Below are 9,786 nucleotides of genomic sequence, written 5' to 3'. Positions count from 1 at the left end.
AATGCAAACAAAGTCCAGATTGTGAAATGATTTGTAAGATACGAATTCAATATTAGACGCTAAAACGTGCAAAACATAAATGACTTATAAATAAGGGCTAGGAATATCAAAATAAGAATTTACTGCCACAAAATAAATAAGACTTATTCATGAGTTGCTGAGTCATTGACAGCGAAAAAATTTAGATGTCGTGGGTCAGGCTCTTATCTGACTCAGATCTCTTGCTTGTGTTTATCCATGCTTGAAATTTACTCATCTGTGCCTGGCGAGAAGAATACATATGCCGATAGGGTGATACTCGGCACCCAATCAGCACATGCATTCTTCCTCGGTTTTCGGAGCCTACCCGACTAATCATGTTGTTCTATTTTTAGATGACACAGTAAGCTTATTCATTTTCCTTTTTCAATTTTTAGCAAAACATATAGCGTCATAATTCCCCCCACTTTTTTCAGCTGCCGTATTGTTCCTTTTTGAGTGCGCGTTTGTGTTTGTTGTGTGTGTGTGTGTATGAGTGTATGCGTGCGTGAGTATGTGTGTTTGCTTGTGTTGTGTATGAGTGTGTGCGTGCGTGAGTATGTGTGTTTGTTAAAATAACTTCCTGTTTGTTAGAGCAAGCACATTAATTTGTCATCGCTCTTATTATCAACACGCTTTATCCTCACATACAAAAAACAGTATTTTTGCCTAAACGATTTTACTCTTTCTAAACAGTTAAATCTATTCCTAACTTATTCAACCTACGTATTCGAAAAAGGCTGCGTGTTTTCTAAAAAAATTATCAAAAAAGTTATCAAAAAAGTAGTTACAAAAAATGTGTACCCCCCCTCCATCAACCCTACCCACCCACCCACCCACACACACACACACACACACACACACACACACACACACACACACACACACACACACACTAACAAACACACACACCCACACACACAAACACACACACACAAGCGCGCACACATTCACGCGTTTATACGCAACAACTGACTGATACATGCACACTGTCAGCTTTTCTTATATTTGCAGAAAAAATTACATTTTGTAAAATAATTTTTACAAAATGTAAAAAATTTGTTTTTACAAATTGTAAAATTTTTTACAAATTGTAAAAATTGCTTTTCTTCAATAGTATTTCAAATTCTAAAAACAATCAGTTTATCTAACAAAATGTAAAATTTTTACAAATTGTAAAAAATTTTTACAAATTGTAAAAAATTTTTTACAAATTGTAAAATTTTTTTTTTACAAATTGTAAAAAATTATACTTCTCAAAAATTATTTTAAATTCTGAAAACAAACAGTACATTTTACAAGTTTTTTTACAAATTGTAAAACTTTCATCGTTCCAAGTAATCTTTCAAAAACTAAAAAATGCACAATTTTTACAATTTGTAAAAGAAATTTTACAAAATGTAAAAAACTCTTACTCTTTTTATCGTGATACATGTCTGTCGGATCAACTCATTTTTACAAAATGTAAAAATTTTTACAAATTGTAAAAAACTTGATTCACTATGAAAACAACCTTTTTGTTGATTCGTTTTGTGTTTTCGAATTTTAATTTGAGTTAGTGAAGAAAACTGATTGGTTAATTTGTTCTCTACTTTTCATTCATTCTTTGCTCGTTTTTCGTTTTTGATAAATTTTCTGATAGGACTCAATGCTTTAATTCTTTGTTTTTGTGGATCATTTTTCTGATTGGTTGGTGTATCGACTAGCAAGTTGAGGTTAGCTTTGCCTCGCTCCAAGTAATTCATTTTGCTCACACTGTTGCTAACCGTCATTTGGTTGCTCCTTCTCAACTAAATTTTTTGCTTTTGTCCTAGCGTTGTTGTTTATTCGAATAAGCTTTACTTAATTTTGTCTTGCTGCTCTAATTTTTTAGTTTTTACAAATTGTAAAAAAATCAGCTTCTACATTTTACAAATTGTAAAAATTTCAGCTTCTACATTTTACAAATTGTAAAAAATTCAGCTTCTACATTTTACAAATTGTAAAAAATTCAGCTTCTGCTTTTTTTAAATTGTAGAATTTCAACTACGTTCCTCTTACAAATTGTCAAATTTTTAGGCATTTCATTTAACAAATTGTAAAAACTCAACTTCTACTTTTTACAAATTGTAAAAAAATCAGCTTCTACATTTTGCAAATTGTAAAAATTTCAGCTTCTACATTTTACAAATTGTAAAAAATTCAGCTTCTACATTTTACAAATTGTAAAAAATTCAGCTTCTACATTTTACAAATTGTAAAAATTTCAGCTTCTACATTTTACAAATTGTAAAAAATTCAGCTTCTACATTTTACAAATTGTAAAAAATTCAGCTTCTTCTTTTTTTAAATTGTAGAATTTCAACTACGTTCCTCTTACAAATTGTCAAATTTTTAGGCATTTCATTTAACAAATTGTAAAAACTCAACTTCTACTTTTTACAAATTGTAAAAAACTCAACCTCCACTTTTTTACAAATTGTAAAAAACTCAGCCTCCACTTTTTACAAATTGTAAAAAAACTCAGCTTCTACTTTTTACAAATTGTAAAAAAATTCAGCTTCTACTTTTTTTACAAATTGTAAAATTTCAACTACGTTTCTCTTACAAATTGTCAAATTTTTAGGCATCTCATTTGACAATTTGTAAAAACTCAACTTCTACTTTTTTACAATTTGTAAAAAAAAACTCAGCTTCTATTTTGTTTACAAATTGTAAAAAACTCAGCTTCTACTTTTTACAAATTGTAAAATTTCAACTATGTTCCTCGTTCGGAATGATTGTAAATTCTCTATATTGCTCCTGTTTACAGATTTTAAAAAAGAGGATTATTTCTAACAAGCGAGGGATGTCTTGATGAAATTTTACAATTTGTAAAATTCGGTCTTTCGCTGTTTTTGTTTTCAATCAGCAAAAAAAAAATAAAGTGATTTCTCATTTTTTACTTAGAGCTCTTGTTTGCGTTTTTGAAAAAAACAGCCCTTACACTTTATTTCAGATTAGCTTGCACTACTACATTTTGTTTCTCATTGGAAGAAAACAAAAAATGGAGGAGTGTCATCCTACTTATATCCAAAATCATCTTGGTCTTCATTCCGACAACATTGTTAGTAAGTTAAAACTTTGATTAAAACACAGTTTGAGCCATGAGCGTTTTTTTTTTATTTTTTTTTAAAAGAGGAAGTGCTTGCCAACTTTAGGCAATAGTGATTGCAACGTTTTGATGACAAAATTAGAAAACAGTTTCTTTACGATCGATTTATCATCCAATGCGTCGCTTGATTGCTATCCCGACAATACACTTGCGTCCTTCCGTACATCACTCAGCGCACCTCTAGAACTTGACGATAATCAGTGGACCGTTTCCCTCTCTAGCATAACTTGCCCAAAAAAGTTCTTCAATATCGTTGAAGGTAAATTTGACTATATCAATGGAAAACTTGGCAACTACTTATCAAATTGTCGTGTTCCTAAAGGTTTGTACAATAGCGTGTTCGAATTGATTGATGGCATGGAAAAAGGAATCTATGCATCTAGAGGACAAGAATCTATTTTCGATAAAAGTAAAAAAGATTTTCAGTTTTTCCCGAGAAAAGAACTTACGTCCAAAGGTGTGGTTGTTCTATGCGAAGGAAAGGATTGTATTCATCTGACAAATGTTTCCGATGATCTCAGATACATATTAGGATTAGAGAAATCTCCGTTGGAGACGCATAATAAACTTTCCTCTGGAAACAACCAGTTTGAAGATAAGCCAGTTTTTCCAACGGATATCAATTTGTATCATCTTGCTTTTGTTTATTGTGACATTATTGAGCCACAGTTTGTTGGCAATACCAAGGCACCCTTATTAAGATCTTTCCCCCTATCTGACGCAACTCAAATTGGTCCTGAAAAGGTGGAGTCCTCCATCGCAGGCCGTTTCGGATATCCAGCTGTATATCGTCACTCTTTTGACAAAACTCAATCTAAGCTTGTCAATAAAAACTATATTCACGATATTTTGATTGAAATTCGAAGTGATACTGGGAAACTGATACCTTTCACGGGATTTGGTCGTACCTACGCAACACTTTTCTTTCAAAAAATTAGTTCATAGTTTCATTGCTTCAAATAATTTAGAGTCCCGCAGTGGATCAGAAAACGAAAAGAACAAAGTGACCTCGAGCGACAAAATGCACAGCCTTTCACCGGAGTAACGCCTGAAGAAGATCTTGAGGTATCAAAACTGGATAACGTGTGGGACCTGGATCCAAAAAACAACCGATTTGTCAGAGTCGGGCTCAGAAAATTTGAAACGAGCGTATACGCCTACATTAAGGTCTTCAAATTAACAACTACGGTTGATTCAAAAATCAATACAATATCCGATAAATGGACCAGACAATCGAGTTTATCGCTCACAATGGACGAATTGATCAACGTCACAAAAATTATTGGCAGTGAGTCCAGTGAAACCTTGACTGAGACAGATTTGGCACTCCGGGAGTCTTTTGAGGTGGCAATGACTTCGTCCCTTGAAGCGATAAGATGCAATAGCGCTCCCGTTGAAGAGAAGAAAATGAAGACAAAAGTTGTGGAAGTTGAACACAAATTAAATGGCGAAACGATTGGCGACGAAGGCGAAGTTTACACCCAGTCTCAAGTTGGGGACGACTTTCCCGAAGACTTTGCTATCCCTGTTACAGAGGATTTATAATATCGAAATGAGCAAGATGCAGATATTTGGCGATCCCCAATCAAATTCAAAGCTAGTCAAAAAGTGAAAAAGAGCAGTTCTTCCAATATGAAAAAATTTTAAATCGTCTGAATGATATCACACAGTTTTGGTTCAACTGATTGATTCGCTACCAGATTATTTTTCTCCTCTCCTTGATCAACCTATATACAATACTTTTGTATTCTCTTGCTACTATTTTTTAAATAAAAAACTTTTTTGCAGCTTTTACTCGTCATCTCATTCCAGCCATTGTTGGTCCTTTTTTCAAACCTTGAACAAACTTATAGTGCTGTGTTTTTCAGACAAGTATCAATGACTTCTGTCAGTTCTTCTGAAGCAGTGAGTTGCGAAGCAATTGACCTTAGTCGCGGCCATAACCTTGCTGTGAAGCGGGCACGTTTGACAAGGCAACCGGACGGTTTTCATGTTACGCTGGAGGATGATGAAGGCAATTCTACCCGGATTGAAATCGAAGAGTCTGTCGACGACAACTCCCAACAAGCGAGCTCTAGCACTGAAGTTGTTGACTTGGACAATGAGGACGTTAATGACGAGGTAATAAGAACCTTTTTGCTTCAAAACACCTCCTTTTTTCTAGGATGACATATACTGTACTGTATTGAGATGGGCAGTATCGAACCCTAAAAGATACAAAAAACAAATCACTTCGATAATTTGCTGAGCCTCAATAATTTTATTGTGTTTTGTTTAGGATAGTGGAAATGTTCAAATAACCCAGATAGCGCAAATGTTTGGGATTGACGTAGTGAAGGAGGTTGTCAGTAAACAATCAAATCAAATATCGCTGGGCAATATGATACTCAAGGCTATCGCAGAGGGTCAATGTAATGATCTTTATGCGAAGTTCAAATATGTTGCAACGCGAGAAGAATTGAATACGGCTTTTGACTTCATGATAGCTAATTTGAAGAGCCTACTTCTCCAAATAAACATAGGTTCCTCGGAGACAAATAACATCAAGCGTTATTGTTGGATGCTTGGTTTTTTGTACAAAGCAAAAAGCGACCTGTTCAATGACAATGAAGACGAGAGGCGATCAAAAGTGTATAAGAAACTTTGTGTAAAAATGCTGTCTTGCTCGAATGTGACTCTTGAAGACTTGGTTCTCCGCTGCCAAACCATAGCATAGCAAAAAGTTCAACCTACCATAATTCATTTTTCTTGCGCGGATTTTGTTATGTCTAAAAATTTATTGTACACTTTTTCTTCTTTCATATGTGTGTGTATTACTTTTCATCTTATGCTATGACAGTCAGTCATTTATTGACTATTTAGTTGTTTCACTACCAAATTTTTTATCTTATTTTTTGAATTTCAACGACCAACTGAAAGAAGCAAGTTTATTCAAAACCACCTTGTCTTCAATAATATTATGAGGAATTATTGTTAAACTCATTAGAAAAAAAAATGTTCTCACAAGATCACCAATTCAGCCACTTCTGTTTTTCAGACCACAAAATGCAGAGTGGAAATCAACCATGTGCAATGTCCGACAACCCGTTATGCTCAAAAGAAGTTGAAGTTTACGAAAAAGTTGAGATAGCTGTTCGTCAACTTGAGCTGTCACATCACCATTTCGATAGATAACGGATCCTGTACATGGATAGAAGCTCTGAGAAACCTGGAAAGCACAAAGGCTTTTGGAAATGTGCTCTACCATATGGGAATCATCAGACGTTTCGCTTCCTTATTCCAATGGAATCGACTGAACAAGACTCTCGAACAAATTTATCTGAGGCTGGCGGATTGCTACAGAAAAATTGACATGCACGACGACGCAAAAGCACTCAGCTTAAGAGCGTTCAATTTATCGCAAGAATATAGACAGCGTAATGAGGCACAGAAAACAGCGATGATCCCAGAGTGATTGTTCCTAAACTAGATTATAATGAACGTTTTTTCGAACGTTTATAATTTTTGTAAGCTGCCTAACTTTCACCTTCAAATATTATGTATAGTTCAGAGTGTTTTTACTGATATTAAAGTACTTTAATTTGTATCCGGGGTTTAACCTACAGCTTTTTTGAGAGGATTAAAAACGTGTCAACCAACTATTGGACAGACTTTTTTTCAAAAGATTTGAATGATAGCTTTCCAATCAACCAACCGTTAATCAAACTTGATCAAACTGATTTTGTTATTGCGGTTTCTAACGTATTTCCTGCGTTTCAGTGAAATGAATGTACAAGCCAGTGCAGATGAAAGGGTTGTCTATCTTGACAGATGTATTGCGGCCTGGAACGATTCACTAATTGAAGCAAGTGAAGGTATCCGATTAAAAGAGATGAATGATGTGAAGGCGGTGCAGCTTCTAAAAGGCCTCAGAGACGAAGGTTTACGACTTCATTCGTTGCCAAATATCAAAGAGTTTTTGACTGGTTTTCAGTGGTTCAGCATGACATATCTTATGGAACGAACCTATCAAAAACTTGGAGAAATTCTTCTACGTCTTGGTGGTTCCTCTAAATCTGAAGCTAAAGAATGTCTTTATATGGCAGCGGTTTTTGCCTGCAAATATGTTCAGAAACCAGCCAACAAATGATTAAATTGTGCCTTTAACTGTTGCTTTCAAATAATAAGTAAAACTTGCTCCAAACTTTTACCACCCATGCTGCTGTGTTTAAAGCCGCTAATCATTTTCCAAACAAAACATTTTCTTTTGTCATTTCTGATGCGCTCACTTTTTGTACTCGAGTTTTCTAATTATTTTATGATGACACAATATTTTGTTCTTGGCTCAACATAAGAAAGAACACGAATTCTGTTTAACATTTTTTTTTTGCTGTTCGAAATTGATGATTGTTCTCTCTCTATAAACGACACAAACAGACCGTCGTCTAAAACTAATAATTGAAGAATCAGGTTCTAAATTTGATACCTGTTTTCAGAGACTGAACATGTCAAGTGAAAACACACACACTAATGGCAGCAGCAGCAACGCTACTGTAGCAGAAGCACCAGACCTGAGCTCAGCTAGTGGTTTTGATCCCTCAACCTTTTATCAAATAACACGAAGACCGAAAAGAAGGAGCTCCCTACAAGCGGTCAGTCGCGACTTCGAGGTCAGTTTCCGAGGTATTGAAACCCAAATTGACAAAGTCAAAGACATTTTTAATCACTTGATAAATTTCCTAATTGAAGAATTAAACCGTGAAAACGAAAATACTAACCACCGTATACGCTTGGTTTTAAATGCTCCGAGTCTGAGTTACCCAGTTCATATACCATTCCAGGAAGCGGCTGATTTTAACATCGATTTTGTGTTAAATGAAATTGAGCGTGTTTTAAATTCAAACGAAGGGTTCGACATCAGTAGCGATATGAAAGTGAATGTGTTATCGGTGTCTTTACCTGCAATGGGTGGCTATAAAATAGGCGGAATTCATAATCCAACTATCCCCGACGTACTAACTTTCATATCACAGAAGCGATCAGTTATATCTATTCATACTGATGAATCAAATAATTGCTTATTAGCAGCACTAGGCGTAGGCATGGCTCTGGCAGATAACGGATTACAGCAGGCAAAGAAACAATTTTCAAAAAAATACAAACAGGATTTGGAAAAAAAGCAGTTGATATTCAAACTGAAACGGTTTTCTAATTCGGATATTGATTTCGAAAACAGCGCGAATAAAAAATGGACTCTTGACGATCTCTCTATGTTGGCCAAAACCGCAACTCTAATACCATACAACATAACTGTGTACGATGCAAAGTTCATGGGTGTTTATTTGAAAAGTTTCAACGACGGCCAGGAGAAGCACATTGATCTGTTGTACAACTCAGACGCAGAGCACGTTGATGTAATCACTTCAATGAAGGGCCTGTTCAGCGTTCGGTTTTACTGCTATGCTTGTCATAAAGGATTTTCTACTGTTAAACACTTGTGTGCAGCCAGTTCGTGTACAGAGTGTCGTATGCCAAAGTGCAGAAACAGGGCTTCTACTGCGTTCAATACTGATTTTTTTGGACAACAGACGTGTTCTACGTATCGTTGCCAAACTTGTGGACTAATTTTGAAGAGTCAGCTGTGCTTGGATGCGCATATAGCGCAACGTATTTGCTCTTATTTCTACAAATGTCCTGGGTGCAATCTTACTGTTTCCCGGCACTCGGCGTCCACTCATCAATGCAGCAAAAAAGGATGCGTTACTTGTTCTCAATTTTACGATTTCTCACAAGGAAAGAAACACGAGTGTTCTGTACAGAGCCCCAGAAAACGGACACGTGCAGCCCTGGAGACTGATGTTGGTGAAAGAACGACTGTTGATGGTGATAACAGAAATTTTGCCGGCAAGAAATCAAAGAGGAGTAACCTCTCCAATTCAGTGTCCAGTTCTGACGCTTCCTTCTCGCGACAGGAAGAAGAAGCAGAGCAAGCAGTGCCAGACGAACAAACTTGGGCCTTTGACATTGAAACTGATCAGAGCTGCGAACAAAAGAATGTACACAAACCGGTTCTTCTGATTGCAAAATCATTTTCAGGAGTTGAGAAATCTTTTGTTGGTTACAATTCAGTTAACGATTTTTGTCTTTGGTTGTTCGACAACAAAGAGCGTGTCAGAAAGTGCGAATGGTTCATTGCTCATTTTGGAAGTGGGTACGATTTTCTGCCAATCTTGGAGTGGCTATATCAGAAACAATGTTTCATTCCAAAAATTGTTCTGAGAGGCAATAAAGTTGTGTCACTCAAAGTGGGAAATAAACGGTTTATTGATTCATACCTGTTTATACCTATCCCTCTTCGGAAATTTTCAAAGACATTTACTATTGAAGAGACGGAGAAGGGATATTTCCCCCACTTTCTTACTTCATCTGCAGCTTTTGAAGGTAAAACACCTTTTCATACAATTTCTTCGTGCCCCAATGGACAGGAATGCGGCTTAGTGAACATAGTTTCCGCTGATTGCCCTCACTGCATTAGTAGGAGAGATGACAGACTTTCAAAACTCCAAGGATTAAATTGCACAGCACGGACGCTACCAAGAGAGTGCCATGAGAATTCAAGAGAATGCCAAGAACCAGATTTTGCCTTCCTACCCGGA

The sequence above is a fragment of the Convolutriloba macropyga genome, chromosome 5, assembly GCF_964194025.1.
Source record: "Convolutriloba macropyga chromosome 5, txConMacr16.3, whole genome shotgun sequence".
In the NCBI taxonomy this organism is placed as follows: Eukaryota; Metazoa; Xenacoelomorpha; order Acoela; family Convolutidae; genus Convolutriloba; species Convolutriloba macropyga.
The sequence above is the reverse complement of the archived record's forward strand: the minus strand, read 5'-3'. Positions refer to the sequence as shown.